The sequence below is a fragment of the Larus michahellis genome, chromosome 1 (genome assembly GCF_964199755.1).
Source record: "Larus michahellis chromosome 1, bLarMic1.1, whole genome shotgun sequence".
Taxonomy (NCBI): Eukaryota; Metazoa; Chordata; class Aves; order Charadriiformes; family Laridae; genus Larus; species Larus michahellis.
This window is the reverse complement of record NC_133896.1, coordinates 65678536-65699552: the sequence shown is the minus strand read 5'-3', so window position 1 is coordinate 65699552 and position 21017 is coordinate 65678536. Positions and strand designations below refer to the sequence as shown.

General features: G+C 41.1%; 1 protein-coding gene across 6 annotated transcripts in view; it reads left to right on the top strand.

The window, feature by feature from the left end:
- FGD4 (FYVE, RhoGEF and PH domain containing 4) overlaps positions 1–21017 on the top strand; it is a 111194-nt gene that overhangs the window by 34340 nt on the left and 55837 nt on the right. Inside the window, exon 1 of one of the 6 annotated variants that reach the window (XM_074583026.1) lies at positions 7306–8086. The exons of 4 other annotated variants lie outside the window; for them this stretch is intronic. The gene's annotated coding sequence lies outside the window, so the exon portion shown is untranslated. Of the gene's footprint in view, positions 1–7305; positions 8087–21017 lie in introns of those variants that run through there. One more of the 6 variants, XM_074583045.1, reaches the window with a different exon arrangement.

Genomic DNA, 21017 nt, shown 5'->3' with positions numbered 1-21017 from the left:
CACAAAACCATTGGAATGTAAGGATTTCTGCTCGCGGTAATGACATTCCTATATACGGCATGGGTAGCTGTAAGTAGACTTTTTTTTTTTGCCTATTTTTTTAACAGTTCACTGTTTTTGAAGTAAATTTATTACCTGTGGGAGAGTCTCAGAAATATTTGAAAATAAAGATATACGTAGTTTTCTCATCCTGGCCTGTAGCTGATAGATCTCTTTTAAAGAATGAGAAGACAGTGGGAGTCAAGTTAGTTCTCTAGTAGCCTGTGATCAAACTTGTCTATGCAGACTTCTAGATCTATTTTTTTCTGCTAATATCAACAAGAAAACATCTTTCTTGCTGTTGTTGAGGAAAGGAGAAGTCATCTGTCAGTGTCCAAGGGCAATTGCACTGAACTGAATTCTCATTGCTTGGATGAGCAGCAGCAGCAGAACAGAGTGTGTTGATCCAAGGCAGCTATCCCTGCAATGAGAAGTTGAATCTTGTGACCTTCCTCGCAGCACACGATGGATTTGTGTTCAAATTTGAACTTATTTTCTGACACTTTCCTAACCTTTCCTTCCTATTTTTCTGTCACGTGCATTCTGAGAATAGTGATGATCTTTGAGACTATGGATGGGAGGGAAGTGGTACGTGTCACTATAGCCCACCCACATTATTAGCTATCAGTGCATCGCCAAATCTATTTTCTTGAAAGTGAAGTTTAGATAATACTTACATCTACTAGCGTGCCTATTGTTCTAGCCATTTAAAATGTAGGTACAGGCAGACTGGTTGGAGAGTATTTCCCTGTAGTGTATATATACACTATATATACACATTTGCACTATATTGTATTACTTGAGGGACGCAGAAATGCTGTTAAATATTCATCCCTGTTTGTACTGTTTAGTGTTGACTCAATGCGCTCACCAGTGCTATAGCAAAGACAATCACAACTTCAAAAGCATTTCCAAAATTTTTTTTTGGTGAGTGAGGTCAGTTTATTAGTTCCACTTTGTATGTTCATATGTCAGTCATTACTCATTTCTCAGACTGTGTAGGAGTCTTTCTTTGTAGGTACGTCTTGATTTATGCTGTTTATTTTTTTCTTTTTCCTTATGTGTGGTAAGCACTTCTGCAATTAAAGACAAAATATGAAGAGTCTCGATCATTCAAGGTATTGAAGTGACCCACGTGGTAATATCCTTCCCTGGCCCCTTGTAGAAAAGAATAAAGTCCTTGAAAGATATGGCTCCTCCTTTGTTGTATTGTATGTTAATAATAATAATACAAGCCTCCATGATATTCTTACTGCAAGGAAAATGCTGTACAGTAATAGGTTATACTGGGCCTGTTACTTATATTGAAAATACTCTGAAAAAGTGATAACCTGTGATTTTGTACTGTATGCCATTAATGCCATGTATCTGTCATGGGTCCACCTGGAAGCCCTAACTGTGACCAAGACCCCCAGTACTCATCAGATTTTTCTAAATTGTCTCTGCCAAAACCTTCATTATGTTTTTTTTTTTTTTTTGCAGTTGCCCATCCTTGTGGGAGGAGGTAGACTGCAGAGAGAACTTTGAGACATTGAAATACATACAAAATAAAAACATTTTGGGTGACTCCAGTGGAACACATAGTTACTGTTGGCCTTAGTGGTACTGTAAATTTGGGTTGTAAAAAAAGTGAGCTCACTTCTGTGAGCTGGCACGGGAGGTAGATGGAATTCGTAACTTTTGTTGGTGTGGCTTTGGCAGCTCCTAGTAAATCCTGCGATACTGCTTTTCCTTCCGCTTGGCAGTGGAGCTGTCAGCTATGGGCATGGATGGGGCATGCTCCACAACTGCCCGATCAAGTACCTGAGCCTGGTTTCTTTAGGCGGCTTACTGCTGGCTGATCCATCAACCTGCTGAAGGAGCTTCAGGCTAGGGCAAAGCAAGGTGTTTTGTAAAATCAATCTGTTGCTTCATCAGAAAACTGTTACAGACTGCTCAGAAAAGTATTTGTGTTGGATCTAACGCAGGTGTTTCTAGATCTTAGAAATCTGTGGCAAAGCGGTGCCTGCCGAGTTTGGAGAGGAATTTAAATCAAATCAATGTGAATTATGTGAATGTGTCTGCTAAATGCATTTTAAGACTCACTCTGGATTCTTTGCCACTAATATGTTAGCCATCTGCAGTGGGCTAAAGCACAAGGATGCTGATGTAATATTTACAGTTCAAATACCACTGTTCCTTCTGTACCTCAGATTACCCCTATGAAGCATAAATTACAGCTCTGGAGTTGTAACAACTCTTTTTTATTCCCAAGTTTAATTGATGAAGTATGAGAACTTCCCATATCTGCATGGAGGAGACTAGCACACTGAATACCCATAACGTCTTGAGTTATTTTATGGTAGCATGGTTTCTCTACATTTCCTTACTTTCCTACTGTGCGTGGTTTTTACTGAAGGATACTTTATAGAAGAGGGAATGCACAGGCTATTCTTCTTCCAGAGACACCATTTCTGTCTTTGTTTACAAGTTCTGGTAGGAGTCGTCTAAGCCAGAGTAGAAGAGCCGTCCTGCGGTTCCCATCCAGACTTCTCAGAAACTCTTTATTAAAGCCTAAAGAGAAAGGAAAGCCCCATGGCCACAGATCCCACCCATGTGCCACCCTGATGTCTATTCTGCTTTCATTGGGATCTAAACTGGCAAATAAAGAGCAGAGGGTAGAGCCCCTGGGGTTAGGCTCTCCCCCAGAACTGGATTTACTATTGCATTGCTCAGAACCACATCCAAAGAGCTGTCTGTGATCTCTCTTTGAGCCTTGCGTGTCTGAGCTTTGGCTGGCTCCGCTGTCAGACGCTGAATGTCAAACCTAGGAGGCTGCTGCTTTTCCATGGAAACGCTCTGTGCGATTGCAGAAATAATCAGGCATGAGACATGTCTGGTGGTTGCTGTGCCCTACTGTTGGATGCTTCCAGACACTGAACTGAATTGTGCTACCTTGACAAACTGAGTTTTCAGCTAAAATCCTTCTTGCCTTTTTTTTTTTTTTTGAATGCAGGTGGATTGAAAAGCATTAGTGTCACTGCTTGTTCTGCTGTTGTTGGAATGTAAATGGATGTTAGCTCTCTCTTTCTCTCTGTTCACACACATATTGCAAAAGCAGCTCCAAACCTCTTGCTTCTGGGTAGGTACCACCAATATGAGCTGTCTCATGCCTTGTATGTGCAAGGCCTGGGCTGCAGTATCCTCTCCAGGGGCGATGTACTATCGTACATTCACCTTAACAGCTCTTCTGGGCACTATGTTTTACTATTGACATAAAAATAATTCAATGTTTACAATAAATCCTGTTAACTAACTGTTTCTTTGTGATCAGCAATTTCCACGAGGATTTTCTTTACTAGAGAAAGGAGTTCTAATCTAGGGCCTTTGGATTGATGGTTTGTTTCAAAACTTAGATTTTACATAATTTACTTTCTATAATACTTTAAAATTATGTTAACCAATGTGTCTGAGTAACTCTAGATATGCTTTGGCGTTGACTTTAAAGAAAAACAATGTGCTCTTCTACAGGTGTTACTAACTTGGAGACACTACTGATACAGCTTCGTGAGAAAGGTGCTGTAAAGTATTTGGAAACTAGAGTCATTCCAGTTTATGGAATAAGTGTTTCAGTGTATTGGGCTGGTGCTCTTCCTGATTTGAATATAACTATCTTTGGAGACATGAAAGTAGAAGTCTTGTTTTTTCTACTTCTGTAAGGAATTTAATTTCATAACTTGAAAGTTTTTCTGGAGGGCTGCCTATGAAGGAAGGATGGATAACTTTCAGACTTGTACACCAAATAGGTCACTAAGATGGTCTAGTTTGAGCTCTGTCCATGTTTCTTTGTTGTCCTTTAATGATAGTAGCCAAAAATAAACATCCACAGAAACAGCTGTTGTAACGCTGGAAGAATGATTGCTGCAGTGGATGGAGACAGTCCATGTCATTGAACTGGTGAGAAGGAGATAGCTCGTCTTCCTGCTGCGAATCCCGCTTTTGTAAGCAGTAACAGTTTGGAAGGGAAAGGTTTATCACTCAAAACATTGGCATCACTTAATCAAACAGCGGCCGTAAGAACAAGAGCAAAACAGTTGCTGCGCCTTTTCCCACGCCTGGCACGCACGTGCCCCCAGCCTATGGGGCACCTTGTGAAAGAAGAAGAAACTCCATAGTCTTGTTTCTTGTGACATTGAGGAAGCATGTGCTGATGCAAAACCGTGGGGCCTGAAAACACTTGGGAAATAAGGGGAGTGCAACTCACCCAGGCGTGAGGTCCCCGTTTGTTTTATATCTGCGGAGGTGCTGCTGAGGAAGCACTTGCTGTTTGCAGGGTTTTAATTCATTGCTTTCCCTGTGCAAAGTACAGTGTTTTTTAATGTAGGAAGACAGCCAATTGAGATAAGACTGGAAGAGCATCTCTGTCATACAGATGGATCTTAAAGGACCAGTATGGAAGCCTTATTCCTTCTGTACTTATCAAAAAAATGTTAAATCTTGAATTCTGGACAAGTAAGAGGAAATTTTACAAGTTTCAGCCCTTACAACTGCTTACAGAATATTTTTAATACTCTTAAAAATTTAGACATCCTGTTTCCCTTGAAGTAAACTTCCTCAATGCCAGATGGTATCAAGTTGAAATACATACATACATATTATATTGAAGCTGCTTTTCTTGTTAGAAACAAAGGTGATACTATAATAGAGCAGATCAATGGCCTATTGTATTGCTTTATCTTTGGCAGTAAGGTACAGTTGGTACAACTGTCAGGAATTACAAGGTTGTTTTAGTAGAAGTCTAAAAGCCAGTATGAGAAATGGGCAAAAGTTCAAAACCATGCATGTGTGAGGCCCGGTGTCAGTGACTTAGGTGCTGTGGTTGACTTTATTTATAAAGCTTTCAAACTTTACGTGGAGAATTGAGAGTAACTTCTACCAATGTGACTTATTTTAAACTCACATAACTTGTTTTGGGTGAACAGATTTTAAGCGGTCATGGTCCCCCCCAAAAAAAAACCCATCAAGTTTGAAAAAGACACACTTCTAAAGTCCAGTTTGACTCCCCATCAACTTGCGTAAAATACCAAAGTCTTGGTTTATCAGATAGCAGCTGGGACTGGAAAAAGCTGAAGTCCATGATGTCATTGTTATAAAAGACAATCTCTTCAATGGAATCAATTCAGGAGTCAGGATGTCAATATGTTGTTTATTTTTCATTAATATCTTCCAGCTAAAACCAATTTAGTCCTAAACTCCTATCTGGCTCAAGCTGGGCCAAAGAATAAGGGGAGCTTGCTAAGTGTTCTTTCCCTTCTCCAGCCCGCTTCAAAAGCATTTTGGATGTGTTGCTTTCCTCTCTCCTTTTCATGTAGTTTGAATAAAACGTTTGTCACATATACAGAGGATATTTGTTTAGTGTTGCTCCATGTAACTTACCTATTGCTTCTGCCAAAATTTGTAGTGCATCCCATTGCCCCTTTGTGTGATGGCTGCTCCATGTAGTTTATTCAAATTTTTGCATTGTATCTGTGTAAAATCAGACTTAAGAATTAAAGCAATTTCAAGTCAGAAGCTGAAATTGATTCCAACTGCTGTTGCCCTTTATTTTGCTAGCAATCCTCCTATAATGAGTACAGCTAGTACTTGTTCAAAAACAGACAGTCTAAGAATTTTTGTCACTGTCTGGAACAGGTTTTCTAATGCCAAAATTGCTTATAATATATCAGTAAACAACATACTTATTTTTTTTATACAAAGTTAGAATTAACATAAATCTAGAAGATGACTTTATAGGAGGCCTTTTTTATGAACAGAAAAAAAAAAGACTGAAACTGAACTTGAATCCCTGTAATTTTGAAGTCGGTCTGTTTGCCAAGAATTGTAGTTGCTACAGTTTTTTCCAGGAATGCATAAATACATAAAATCTGTTAGTATATTAAAACTAATTTCTGAGTCATGTTCTTTATTTTTAAGACGCAAAATAAGAAATGCTATCGGCGTGTTTCATAATGCTTAAACACTGAAAAGTTTTCATTATTAACAATTGGCAAGTTAAATAGGAAATTGGCTTCCTTCCTTACATTATTTTACCCTTGTTGCTGGTGGATGATTAGGTTTAGTGTCCGTGGTTGCTTAAGAAATTTTTTGTGATGTAAAGACTGCTTATTTAGAGGAAGAAAGTGGGTTGAAATTAGTGGCATGACTCAGAATGATCTACTAGCCCCGCAGGGGAAGTTGGCAGACCTGGGTTTGGTCCAATGCCTGTCATTGGTACCCACAGCACCCCTATGAGCTGGGCACGTCCCCTCCAAAGTCTGGGCCCTCTCCAGCTGCCACGCTTTTCACGGTGGGGACTCTTCTACGGCTTGTGGGTACTCAAGCCCTGTCAGCAGCGATCTGAGGGGCTTCCAGTGTTAATGCACTAGCAGTTTAATAGTGGTGTCTCTTACCAATGTAAGAAAAGCTTGACTGTGCTTGATGTGAAAGAAAACTAACTTCCTTATGCAGTGAGGATGAGGGAAACTGAAAATTTGGTGGGGGAAGAAAAATACTGAGCTCTATACCTCGATCACATAGAGGAAAAAATGAACGTTTTTGTGATGGTGGGTTCTAGCACTGGGATTTTCAGCCTTTTACAGGAGCAAACGCTGCCCTGCAGGACCAGCTACAGGATCAAAGGTGCCACTAAGGGAGAAAGGAAACCATTTTCCCTTCCTCAAAAGAATAATTCAGCAGACCTAAGTTAACATGTAGGAACTTGAAGTCCAAATTTCGCTCAGCTTTAAGTAAAAATTATCCATGGTTTTTTGATGCGCTGTTAGTCATAAGTGTTGCATGGTTTTGAGAGTGAGGGAGAGAAAGTTTGAATGCGTCAACAGAGTCAGTCCATGGGCTACTGTGCTGCGCGCTTTTTCGCATCCGGTGGTTCGAACCTTAAATATTTTGAGACCATGGTGCTGTGCAACTCAACAGTACTTAAAGCCTTAATAAAGGAGCTTTCAAAGCTCTTTTTATTTGCAGGCAAGATTGTTATCGGTTGGTCTTGAAAAGTTACTTCCCCTTTCCCCTCCAGATAGCGTCAGTGGGAATTCTCACTGAGCTGGTGCACGCCATCGGTGTAGGTGCGTGGCTGCGCGGCTTCTGGCTCTGGTGAGAGCAGTGGTTTCAGGCACAGCTTTGATGCAAGGAAAAAAAAAAAGAAAAAGGCTTTTCCAGACACGCCTCCACGGTCATGCAGGAGAGAGGCACAGTGGTTTTGCCTGCTGCTGAATCAGCGCTGGGCTCGGCAGATGCGGAGCAGATAAGCCTGGCAGAGAAGCCGTGAGACCAAAAGCAAGGGTCTGCGGAGTTCTTATTGACTAAAACCCCAGGTTGGGAGATTATAGTGTTCTTGGGGGGAGCGATTTCAAGGTGCGGGAGATAGAGATCACGCGGCAAAGGTTCCCATCACGTTGAAATCAAACCCATTCAGAGGAAATAAGCCTGCCTTCAGAAAATCATTTTGTCAGGGGGAAAACCAGTCCTCAGCTAATTTCTCCAAATCCTCTGTTTTCGTAGTAAATGAAAACTCTCACTAGCTTCACCTCCATCTTAGCTTGTGTTTTACCCTCCTTCCCCCCCACCCTACCCCAGGCGAGGCGGGAATTGGCAGCGTCAAGGTTAAACCTGGCTGCAAGCTTTTGTTAAGGTGTTGTGCCTGCTTGCGAAGGCAAGGCACCTGCTAGGCATGCCCAGTGCGCGCTGGGAGCCGGCTCTGCCTTCACCGCGGCTTTGCGAGGCTGAAGCACAAAGAGCGCTTGTTGCCCAGTCCCCGGGAGTCTCCCAGTGCTACCACTAGCTGGGGAGGACTGGTTACCATGGAGGCTGCCATCTGTTCGCTCCCCGCTGGAATGTGATTATCCTTGCTGGGTTGGGAACCAGCGAAAGCAGGGGAGCGTGTGCTGTCGGCAATTATCTGCAATGGAGTGCGTTAATGGAAGGCTGGAATTAGCTAGCTGGAGGAGAACATAAAAGATTTTTACCAAAACTATTAATGATTTCCAGCCAAGAGGAGTAAGCTTTTTGCAAGGTCAGTACTAAATTCATTGTGGATGTTGGTAATTTTTAATTGGTGCAGTGGCTTTATGATTTAAGCATGGTAGCACCATGGAAATAATGCTTATTGTTAAGAGGGTGCGTGGGGGAAATGTATTTTAAAGATCTTTGTCTATTTCAGTTCAAGCAGTTTAATTTGGGGCCGTTAAAGTAGTAAGTCAGAACAATAACTGGCCAAACTGACACAAATGGAGCAATTCATATCTCTTGTCTTTATGAAATGCTGTTCGCTGCCAAATCTATTTGATTTACATGCCTTTTCACGCTGATTGCTTTTTGTCTGAGTGATTTTTTTTATTTTTTTTTTTGGATGTGATACGTGTTTGGTTTTCGTACTGGTGTGAAGGGTGAGACGAGGGGGGAAATGTTCAAACAGAGCTGGCGATACAATGGATATTTGGGTTGTTTTATGCAGTTTGCTCAGAGGAAGCAGCATAAGGGAGGCAGAACGCAGGAGCAGGTTTCCCCTCTTCGTTCCACCCTCTGCCCCTCTTTCCAACTCGCCAACTGACCAAATATTTTGGACTCTTTCTCTTACAGAGCTTAATTGTACAGAGACTTGACACAAGTTTTCAGGATACTCTGCAAATATCGTGACTGTTTTGATGGCAGGATTTGATTTAAAGGGGAAAATAAAATCAGTAATACATGTTTATAAGGCTTTGATGTCCTACAAAAGACATTTTTTGTTGTGCTGTAGGAACTAGGAGTTTTAAATTTTTTCATAAAAAATGCATGATGAACGTTTGTGTGCTCTTCAAACTACCGACTTAAACGAGGGGCATTAAAATTAATTTCTTAAAGCGCTATTGTACCCCAAATAGACAACATGTTACTTCAGCAGGTATTTTTAGTCACGTATGGGCTTTCCCTTTTCAAATAAAGCTCTTAGCTGCATCCCTCTTGCCAGGACTGCCATTTTTATTTGGTACAGGGGAGAACACCACTAGAGGTTTTTAATTAAAATTGTGTCAGTCCTAATTCTACTGATCTGCCCTCTGCTTTCCTGCGCTTAAAATGTGGGTGCATTGGAGTTTGGGAGGAAAGTTACCAATGGGGTTAATAAGTCACAATTGCAACATATTTGACTAGGATAAATTTTTAACCTACCAGATGCTTTCCAAGTCTTGGTGTTTCACAAAGTGTGTGTGGGAGGTTGAGGGGGTTTTTGTTTCTTTGAGTACTTTAACTGTTTGTGCTATGTGAGGTTTTTCTTGTGCTTGTGGGAGCCTGGTATATGTGCCTGAAGTCCTTTCAGATGTCATGTCACACTTGCGTGTTGGTGGAAATGGGTGAGCGTTCTTAAAGGAAGCTGCATCATCTTGTAATTAAAAAGACTTTTTTTTTAACCCCTTCCATCTCCAGAATTTAAGTATTGCCTTGCCATTGAAGTGGGTGGTTTATGCAAAACTTGCTTTTTATGGGCTGCAGTAGACTTGTTCGCACGTGCAAGTTGTAGGTCTGTAATTGCGTTGTTTAAAAGAGCGCAGGAGGCAGATTGGCTTTTGTGCTTGAAAAGGGATTAGACTTTCACCCTTCAGATGCTACGCTGAACCTAGCTGGAGGGAAGGGCAACCACCCCAAGGTTATTCTGTAGCTGGTGTGGGATGTGTTTCTGTTCACTGGTCTGTTTCTAGTAAGGTAGCTGCTGGCTCCAGGATTCGCTGTTGCTGTGGATGTGAATTACTGTCTCATTGGCATATCTTCACAGACAGCAACAATCATATTGACGTAAAGGTAATGGCTTGTATACCCTTTCCGGAGGTGATTTCTCCTGGTTGCTAGCTGGTGGTGTGCTGAGAAGCTTGCTTTTCCACTGCCTTTGCTAAACCTGTTTCAAGGATAAATAGGGGACTTTACATTTGGCATTCTCCAGTTCTTATTATATTCTCTGATGAGTACGGTGTAAGTGTCCACATAGTCTTGAGCAAATATTTTTTTTTATTTCCTTCTTGAATGGTCTATATGTGGCTGTTGAATACTTTTTTTTTTTTCCATATTAAATTTTGCTTTAGGTCACTAGGTCAGCGTTGATTTGTGGATGTGGGATTTAAAGGCTAGACACTCTTTAATCCATTTGAGCATCTGGCCTTTTGTAGTAGACATCCCATTTCCATGTAACAGAGGAACTGTTAAATGTCTGTTTGAAATTAACGAATTTTTTTTAAGATTTTTTTTTTTTAAAAATCTTTGGTAGATTATTACAAGCAGCTGTGATGTTTATGCTTAATGAAAACAAATGAGGGTCAATGTAATCTGCTACGTGATCTCTTGAAGGAGACTTACGCTAAAATACAGGTTTTGGGGGGCAGCAGAGGTGATGGATTGTACTGAGTAGTGGTTTTTTCTAAGAGGGTAAGGTCAATTTAGGTGCATCATCTCACAAAAAAAGACACTTTGAATGAACTCTCAACTAAATAGTGTCCAGAAATACAACCAAGTATACAGTGGGCTCAACATAATCTTGTTTATAATGTCTCTACATACTATGCTTTCAGGACACTTGTCATTAAATGGTAAAATCCTGAGTCAATATATAGGAAGCTGGGTTGCATATAAACGATCACAATTGTTTTCTTCAAACAGACAAGTCTTTCTGCTTTTTGCTTGACACATGACTGTGGAATGCTGTTTGACATGACTTGGATTTATTTATGCATTGTGTTCGGGCTGCTACTTGGCAGAGCTTTAAAACATGCTTAGTTCTCAATGCACTTTTTTCTTGCCATTTACTCATGTATTCTGAACATTAAAACAAACAAAAAAGCCCAGGCTCTGTTTCCTCTCCTTATAGCAGCATGGCTATTTCAAGGTTAAAGCCTGCAGCTCCCTCTGAAGGCCCAACTGTTTTGGAAAGTCCTTTTGTCTGTTTACAAACTGTTCTCTGTGCAGCTCCCATGCAATAATGGAGTCCTCGGGATGCTGGATGTGGGAGGATAAACCCGCTGACACAGGCACTGCTGCTGTTGGTCTGTTCGCCGGGCCTTAGTCATGTAAAATGGCTTGCGTCTTTTATGCTTTGTATGGGTGGGGACAAAACACAGGCATTAACACTTTTTTCACGATGCTAGAAATTGCTGTAGCAGATTTTAGAAAACATCAGATTTGTTGAATTTGTTCTAAAGCAGATGATCGTACTAAACTGGTGCAGAGAGGCTATGAGTAACTAAATGTGAGAGACTGGCAACGTGCAGATTAATGACATATCCGTGAATTGTGGCAGAGTTGTTTAGTCTTTTCCAGAGGGGCTTGCATTTAGTACAAAAGTACTTTCGTCCTTCCTTGTTGAGATGTCTAGTTGAAGAACCTGAAGACTCAGAGGTGTTCTGCAAATGATTGCAGAAAGCATTCCTCCCAGGTAATCCTTGTTCACAGTTGAGAGAAGAACAGGGCGAGGATAAATTACTGCATGCCAGTAATAAATGTCTTAAAGTGGGATTATTTCTACGGGGTTTTTTCAGTTCATCAATTTGCCCTTACTGTATGCAATAATTAGCTGTTCATTTTAAGTATAAAAATACTACTTGGACTGATGGAGACGTGGGAATTGTTTACTTTTTGATGGATATCTGAGCAAAGTGAGTATTTGAGTACATTTGGGAATGTGGAGCTCAGGACCGGAAGGAGCCATTTGGTCACTGAGGGGGGTTTTGTGTGGGTTTTCCCCCAGCCCCCCTCAGTCACAGGCAGCCATATAACTTACCTCTCATTTAGATGTTCAGTAGACTTTTCTTATGGCACGCTGAGAATCAGAAGCTGTTAGTGGCTGTGGGAAACAAACTCTAAGCAAAACTTTGGCTCTTGGTCATTTAGTACGGTTTAACGTTACACTATACTTGAGAAACTAAGCAAGAAAGATTGAAGTCATTGCCAATGTTATGAGACTCCTATTAGCAGAAAACTTAAGCAGGCACTTGAGTAATGAACTCTACTAGCAGCATGATGTTTACCTGGACTCAATAGCCACAGCCAGTCTTCAGGGCTTCAGAGGAAAGGGAACCCAAAGCAGACAAATTTTGAACCAGAGGGAAGAACAGTCTTCTAGTCCTGACAGATGGCTAGTAGAAGTGTTTTTCCAAATAGAAGTGCTTTTTGAACTGATGATCTTTGGAGGATCCTTCGTTGCAGCTTTTTTTATGCTTGTTCTTGACTATCTCCAGACATCGGTTGGCTTGTGTATCCTTTGGACTGTACCTCGATGCTGTGGTTTTCCCGTCACCATAGAAGCCCTTTACCTTCATGAGGATCGTATAGATGCAGTTAACCCTGGTATTAAACAATTGTCTGTTCCGCTTATACTTGTAGTAACATCATTGAAAAAAAAATATAAATATTTAAAGTCCATGTTCAGCTGTCCAATTAAGTAGTATTGCTGTTATAGTTCTGAGTATCTCGTTTAGATTTGATAGCTAAGATTGACATGAAGTACCATGCAAGCCCTTTTAGCAAAGGCTCATGAACTAGGGATTGAGGCTTCAGAAGACCTGAATTCCAGTCTCTTCTACAGTTAATGGTTTTGTTTTGCAGGCATTGAGTAGTGCCATGGGTGGTGTGGTGTATTCCCTGGAGTAGTGTTGAACATAGCTGCTGTTTGAATAGTAGAGGGAAAATTATCTCAACTTGAAAGAACAAGTTGATTCTGTAATGAGTTATTCCTGCAGGGCACAACCTGAACTTCTCGCTTGGAGTTTTCTTCCTAGTACCTCCTTCTCAGTCCCAGCATCTCTTCTGTGTTCCTAAAGCCCTTTACCATTTCCTATGTGAGTTAATATTTATTTTTTTTCCCTCTTCCCTTTCTTAAGGAGGTCATTGATTCTCAGGAACATGAGTGAAAACATGAAGTGTCTTTTCTGTAATTAAAAATAGTTTGATGTCTTCCTATATCATGCTTGCAGCAGTTACATTGAGACTGAGATCTGTGACCTAGAATAAATAATTGGATGCTATTTTTACTTGCAGTTGACATGGTTGAGTATTGTATACCTGTTGTTAAGCTCCCCGAAATATCGAAAGGGTTCATAGCTTGTATAAGATTATCTGTTGCCTTTCTTTAAAGATCCTGTGTGACTTTTCTTTAGAGCTGTAGTACTTCTCTGGCAGCCCTGCGTGCCAAGGCACTTTCCATGACTAATTTTGATGTCTGTTTTCTTCAGTAGCTCTTGTTTGTGCCATTGCTTGGAGCCCTGTGTTGCTGTTATTACTTGGCCACCCACTGTAATGCAACTGGCAAGTGGTTTTGTCCCTTGGCTTGTCAAGATTTTTGTGTGTAAGTCAGTTTTAACTGAGGAAGCTGCTACAAACAAACTGTTAAAAATAACTGCTATAAGCCATAATAAAATGAAAGTCTTGGTGGTGAAATTAGAGCTTTACTCAAGAATTGAAACACAACAGTTAAAATCTAATATGATGAAATTTTCACGGTTAGCAGTGTGAGCCCTGTTTGCCCTTAGTAAAGTCGGCAACACTGCACCCCTCTGTTGTCTGTTAGCATTCTGTTATTTCGGGTAAATGCTCTTTCTAAAAACTTAGTCTAGAACACTGTAGTTAAAGCATCTTGCTGTCGCATTTTTCCCCATTGTATCACTTGTTCTGCAAGCTGTGGCCTGGTTTCTACTATAACAGGATAATTACTGCGTTCGATTTTTTTAGTTTTGTGTGTACGTGTTTATAAAGCTGACTTTATTGATTGTAAAATACAGTCTTTCTAAACAATTGACTTAACTTTTGCAGACTTGTCTTAACGTTGATGTTACTTATTGCTGATGTTTCTCTGGTTTGATTGAGAATATTCCAAAATTTTCCTTCTGTTGAAAAATTCTGAAAGCTGTAGAATGCTTTTTTGCTTACAGGAGTAAAACTTCAGTTGGTAGCTGAGGGTGTTTTTTGTGTGTGTGTGTCTTCAATGGAACGTCCTCAACTTGTGTGAGTGATTCATGAAGCTAAAAGGTGTGGTATTCCTGCAATCTGATACTAGACATTTTCAGTGCAAAACAATGCACAGGACACAGTCAGGATGAGAGTGAAAAGCCGCTCGATCCAACGTGATCTACTTGCGGTCCTTTGATACTGCAGTCTATTTGTTATGTTTTGGTGGATTAAGATTTTCTTTGTACATCACTGAAACGGCTGTAATCCCATTTATTGCAAAATCAGGTGGCATTTTAGAATATCTTTCCATAAGAAAGACAACAATGAAACTTGACCATGTCTGTTTTATAGCTGCCGTCTGCTCTGATTCTGTGTTTTTAGAGTTCATAGATAGCAGTGAAAGAACTGTGGGGAAAAGCTTATTGATTGCTTTGGTGTTAAAATAAATGATGAAAAGCTATTACTGTCTGGCTGATGAGGTCTGGGGTGTGCATAGCAATCATTTAAAGGAAATTATAGTTTCATTAGTGCTGATGTGGTCTCTGTGAAGGCTGTGTTTAACTATCAGCACAACTTCACTATATAAAATGGAGTCACAACTGTCTCTGATCTTGGACCTTTATTGCACCAAAAGCTAAAATACACTTCTACATTCTCTTATTTGTCACCACTGTCTGTATTGTTACCTTCCTTTTTTTGAAAGGAATTGATTTGAGGAATTCCTTTTGGTCACTTTAGATGCTTGAGATACGCGAGGCTGGATGTACTAGGAAAAAGCAGTACTACGTCTCAGTGGTAGGGGAGAAAAAGCTCTGTAAAGAAGGTCCCGATTTGCTGAGTATCGTGTAAGTACTAGATTAAATTGGCCCTAACAGGGCAAAGTGGGGAGACTAAAGCTGTTTATATAAAAGGGAAATAGTTTATTTAAAAGGAAATAGTTTATATAAAAGGAAACAGTCATGAACAGATAGTAGAATTTTTTTGTCCGCAGACCTGAAAGATACTGTTGCCCATGACAGGGGGGCTGGACTTCACGCTCATTAAGGTCCCTTCCCACCCAAACCATTCTATGGTTCTATGATTTTTAGGAACTGATGTGTTCTGGAGAAAGTTAGTCTGATGCTTTCTGTAACGTGACAGGGAGGACAAAGAAAAGGTGGAAGGGGAAGGGCAAATGTGTTGTGCCATCAAGTTTCTCCTCCCCAGAAAGCATGGAGTCAGGTAAAATAGGTTGAAAATGCCTATACTGTCACATATTCTGTGCAAGAAATATAAATGGGATTCAGGAAAAGGTTAAACAAATTCATGGTGAATATGTCTTCCAGTAGCTGGTGAAATACAGTTGCACAAATGCATCTGCTGACATGGGTGATCCCTAACTAAACAACTGATGCTGGAAGCCATGGGGATTGAGGAAAGATCATTGTGTGTTTGCTGCCTTCTGCTGTAGGTTACCCAAACATTTGCTACTGCTTCTTTTCAGACACAGAATATTTGACTGAATTATTTATTTTTTTTTTTTCCTGACCACAATTTGTATGCTCTTATCTACTCCAGAAATGTACTGATTTATTGCACTCTAGTGCTTACTGTGAATTTTCCATGCTGCTTTTTATTAACTCAAACCAAAAATAATTTGTACTTTATTTTTAGTATCTGTCACTGCCCAAACTTTTTTTTTTTTAATATGGAAGCAAAATCACTGTCACTGCATTCTGACCTGTTTCACTTACAAGTCTTTGTACTATTTGAATTTCTAATATGGCAGGGGTAATTTTGAAGTTGTGGATTCAGCCTTTCATTGTACTCATGAATCGAGGGAAAATCCTGCGTGGTGGTCTTCCTGGCTTGGTGGTTTGTTTTTTTTTGGGGGGGAACGTGTGTGCATTTTGTGTGTGTGTAACCAAAAGCTAAATTAAGTGGAAAATGGGAGTCTGTGCTCTTGAGCTGTTTTGCAAAGAGGTTAAAAGAGTGTTATGTTTAATCTGTGAAGATGAATAAAGACAGGTGGCACAACACCACTAGGGTAGGTCACAAGCTTTTTCCTCTTCCCTTTTTTCCACCCTTCCTTAAAGAAGGGTATGGGTTTCTGTGGTAACAGCTACGACATGGTCCCCAACTGGTGGGGCACCAGAGCTGCCCTCCTGGCCTAGCGCCACCCAGCTCTGCTGGTCTAGCTGCATGGCTTGGCTGGCAGGAGAGCGCAGTGGTAAGCAGGAACATCACCCTCGGAGGTAATACTGTCGCTGGGGAAGAGGCAGCAGCTGCGGTGGAGGCAGGAGGCCTGAAGAAGCAGCCTTCTCAAGGGGGAAGGCATGGGAAGGAGTAAGCAATGCAGATGACATGAGACAAGGCAGAGCTACAGGGCCAAAGGGGGGGGTCTTGTCTTTGAATTTATTTGCTAACTGTATATTAGTGTAATAGAACAGATAGCACTATAAATAGTCATTTCCTTTTCCCTAAATCTTGACATGAAGCTTTCTCTCAATTTTGTAATATATATATATAAAGGAGGTATAAGAAATAGTGAACTGTTAAGCCATTTTTTTTTTGAACAGGAGAATTGGCAAATAAAACCCAATTGATAAAGACAAAGCCTTCGACCACTTCCCACATCTAAAACCAAAAACCCTTTAACAATTGCTGATCTTTCTTTGCTAGAGAAGATTAGGCGAAAAATGAATCATGGATTCCTGGATTATTCTTTCTTTTTTTTTTTTTTTTAAGTATGGGAAATACTTTACGCTACGGAAGAACAGCTTTATATGGTTAGTGTAAACCATACAGTTGCCATAGTAAAAGCATTCCTTTTGTAAATGCTAATAGAATAGGTGTCAGTGATGTGGTGCGCAACTTTTTTTTAATATAGTTCTTTGATTTTGTAGAACTACAACCGTTTAATTATTTGTTTGGAGAGTTTTGTAGTTGCTTGTATTACTTCTATGCGTGGACTAAATTGCAGAGACCGAGGTGCTACGATGACAAATGCTGTACAAACGTAGGACAAAAAAGGCAGGCTTTTCCCTTAAGAACTCTTACCATGTGTCCTTTGGGTTTTTGTACAGCCACAGGCTTCCCCTTTGGGGCATATGATACAGCTGAGCTGGAAAAAACTTAAAGATGGAAAAAAACTTGTTATTTACTTTCTAATTATGGCATGGTAGTTGTTCATCACACCTGCCTTGGAATTGCTTGTCTTAAATCCAAATCCTTGCATGTGAACGCGGAGATGAGGGGAGGGGGTGATGGAAGGGTTTTTGATTTCAGAACTGGGAGGGAAAGTGCCCTTACAACAAACTTGTTTCTGTTTTGCTGCAGATCCAGAGTGTACCGTATTGTTTCTCACCTTGTTGGGGGCTAGTTACCCATCTTTTTAAGGTGCTGTTGTTACTTTTCCATGTTGCAGCAATCATGAATACCCATTCCTAAACTCCGTCCCTGCCCAGCCCGCTTCTGTCTGGACTTTCTGCCTCCCTCCTTTTCCTGGTGGTCACTTGTTTCTGTAGGTCATTTCCTTAATCTAGAAATCTTTCTCCATCTTTTTATTCAAATCTTGAGTTGTCATGCAGCTGTTTCTTCTTTCCTCGTATGCCTGTGTGGCAAAGCTTGAAAGATGCAGCTTAACAAGACAGCAAATAATCAGTTCTGCTTCCTGGATGGATTTTGTTCTTCTCTCCCACTTTCTCCTTCTGTTGACACAGATGCTCGTCTGACCCCATGGGCCACCTCAGCCTGCTAAGCTAACAGAACAATCCAAAAGAAGATGAATATGTTTCTGGCAGAACAGTGAGCTGAACTGGCTTGCTGCAGTGCCAGACAAGACCCTATGCAAGGAGAGGAAGAGCAGGATGTTCCTCTGCCAGCAACCAGTCCCTGGCTTGGCATAAGGGAGCTCTTGGGCTGCACATGGACTGTCTTGCCTTGTCTCCTCTGAGGATATCGGGCAACCATGCATGAATGTCATCCTTTGTGTACCCATTCAAGGGTCCTTGTCAATGCTTCACAGCTACTGCATTCAGTCATCATTAGCCTCTGCAGTCCGTGGGCTGACCGATGTTGCTGTCCCTGGATGAGATGTCGGAGATGAGTTAATGTGACAACCTGGTGTTGGGAAGGACCATCATGTCCCATCCCTCTGCACTGTGATCACCACACACCTCCTGGAGCTTGTCACGTTGTACAAAACACTGATTTCAACTTGCTCACCTGGAACAAAAGTTTGCTTTGCCTGCTCGGTTGCTTTGGCTTGTCATGGGCTGGACATTTTTGTAAGGGAGGAATGTGATAGAGCCACAAGGGGGAATGATGGGAGTGGGATATGTGCATCTTTGTGGTAGAAACATTAAACTGAAATACAAATCTAACATTAACCAGATCCTTGTGAGCTTCATCTCTTCCTTGGCAGAGAGGGGAGGCTCCTGAACATCCATGTGGTGGCTTCTCTTACTTGTAGCTCTTGAGAGTTGGCTGTTTGACTTTTTAAGCCATTTACTTTGGTGCCACGCTTAGGCTCTGCAGTTTTACTATCCGCCCTTGGTGATTAGAGGCAGGAAGTCCCCATCGTGGCCCCCGTTACAATAAAAAGAAACCACAAAGCACCAGTGGTAGGCCTTGCTTGAGCTCTTGCACAGTGCTCAGAAATAAAGTAGGGGGTAGTCATTGCTTCAGTACAGCAAGAAGGCACAGGTAAGAGTGGCAGATGGTCACCTTCTGTTTAGCATGCCTGGGGCATTGCATCTCTCTCCCAGATTTTGACCTAGGCCAGTGTACACTTCTGCATATCTGCAGTTCCAAAGGTGTCCTTGGTTTTCTGTGCCTACACCGTAAGTAGTTTTCAGACTTTTTTTTTTTTTGCCTTGCTATAGAAGTGTCTGTTCAAAACTATGGTGAATAGTATTTAGCAAGTTGTGTGCTTTGGATTTGGTTGGTTTGTTTGTTTGTTTGTTTTAAGGTATGGTTTATATCCAGCCACCTTCATAAAATCACTTGTTACTGATTTTAGACTATCCCAAGGATCATGAGAAGGGCAGCATATGGAAGGTCTGACAGAAGTGGAGGTCAGTTTGGGACAAGGGTGTGTGGTGTCTCGGTTGCTAATTCCATTGCCCTAAGAATAGCTGGGAGCCAAGTTGAACCCCTTTTCAGACTGCTGGGCTTTTGAGAGAGGCTTTTAACAGCACCTCAGAAATTATTTTGAGGTAAGGAAAAAGCAAGCTTTAATTTTTGCCTGGGACCAAACTGCTATGCTTTTGAAGTACTGGGGTGTACAAGAGAAGGGAGAGGGGTAGACAACAATATGAGTCAACCACACCTACTTTATGGGAGCCCTGTGAAAGGTGCTTTTTTAGTTGTTGTTGTTTTACATCTCTCTCGGACTCATTGAGATGTCTAAAGATCTCTCGGGGGGGAAAAAAGCTGGGGGTTGCTTTCAGCGCAGGGCACTGATACATTGAAATTCAGAAGTGCTCGTGCTGCATTTTGTGCTAGGGCAACATGTGGGTTACTAATCCTTTGGATGGGACAAAAATCACTCTGTCTCCATCAATGCCTTGCAGAAACTTCGTGTCATGTCCTGATGCAGCAACTGCAGCAAACCTCTTCAGACGTGTTGTGCCCGAAGTGAGTCTGTGGTAATGAGGAGCCTGCTGAAGGCAACCATACTGAATGCTGGGCTGTGATTCACTGTCACATGAGCTAATTTGTTTTTGGGGGTGTGTGGCATGCTGCCCGTGTAGCTCTGTAATACTTAGTTCAGCTTTTCAGGTTGCCTAACAGGACTCGTACTCACGTGACTTCCTTCTCAACTCCAGCTTTGTCACATTAAGAATATTCAAATGAGTCAGGTATGTAGGGTCCCCTTATCTGCAAAGTAAGGAAAGTAGCGAGCGAAAGCTTGTGATGCTTAGTTTGAAAAGTGGACAGCAGTGGAGAACAAAGTAAATGCCATATACTTATTGCAAGACATTTATAAAAACTTTTAATTACTGGAGTGACGAAGTCATATGATAAGCCAATAATTCTGATTTGAGATAACTTTTTCATAACGCTTAACTAGTCCGCTGTGCAAGTCTCTAGACTAAGAACATGCTGGTTTTAGTTTGAATAGCTATCTTATTCATACTAAATGACAGCAACTACTCGTCTTAGTACGATTTTAATTACCCACTAATAAGAATGTTTTTTTTAACCGGTTGTTCTCCATGCCCCTTCACCTGCTTTTTAGATAAATTTAATAGAACTAACTTTATTTTTTAGTTAACTTTTCCTTAAATTTCACAGGCACATTGTGGTGACAGGTAAGACATAGCTGTACCTCTTGTTGAATTTTCAACTAATACTTGCCAGTATAGCTTTATCGTGCAGTTTGTACTTTGCACGCTTCTGCTCTTAGAGTAAGCAAAGATAGGTGTAAAACTCACGTGAAACCAGGTTAATGAGATGTCCCCATTTTATCACTTTTAATCTCTCCCAAATCCCCTTGTCTGCTAGCTAATCAAATAGAGAGAAAACAATTAATCTTCTACTTTTTCTTAAAAAAGGAGTTAAGCATGTGTTTTGAGGTTGGGCTTTGAAGATGTCTTTATACTTGTTTTAATGTTGCACCTTCTGGAAATGAAATAATATAAAATCCACAGTTTCCTTCAGGTTTCTAAGATTCCTTCTCTCTCCTTGAGCGGTAGCAGAGCTGAGGTTACTCTCCCTGGGCTGTTGTGAGCCAGCGGGTTACCTGTGTGGCCCAAGGTGGACGTTTTGGGGCTGGTCAGAGCTCAGACCTCTTGCCTGTTCTCTGCCTTGTCCCCTGGGGCAGGGATGGACGGAGAGCTCAAAGTTCATCCCTCCCACAGGCATCACATTACAGTTATTATATACTTTTCCCCAAAAAGGAGACTTGATTTCCCATCTGACCCCTACTTTTCCTTGTGTGACTCCTCCTCTTTGCTTATGGTGGTCAGTAACTAGCACTTATATAGCTGCTTATCTGAACCAATTGTTTCTTGTATTATTTTGTAGCCATTTGTCTTACAGCTTTCCAGCCT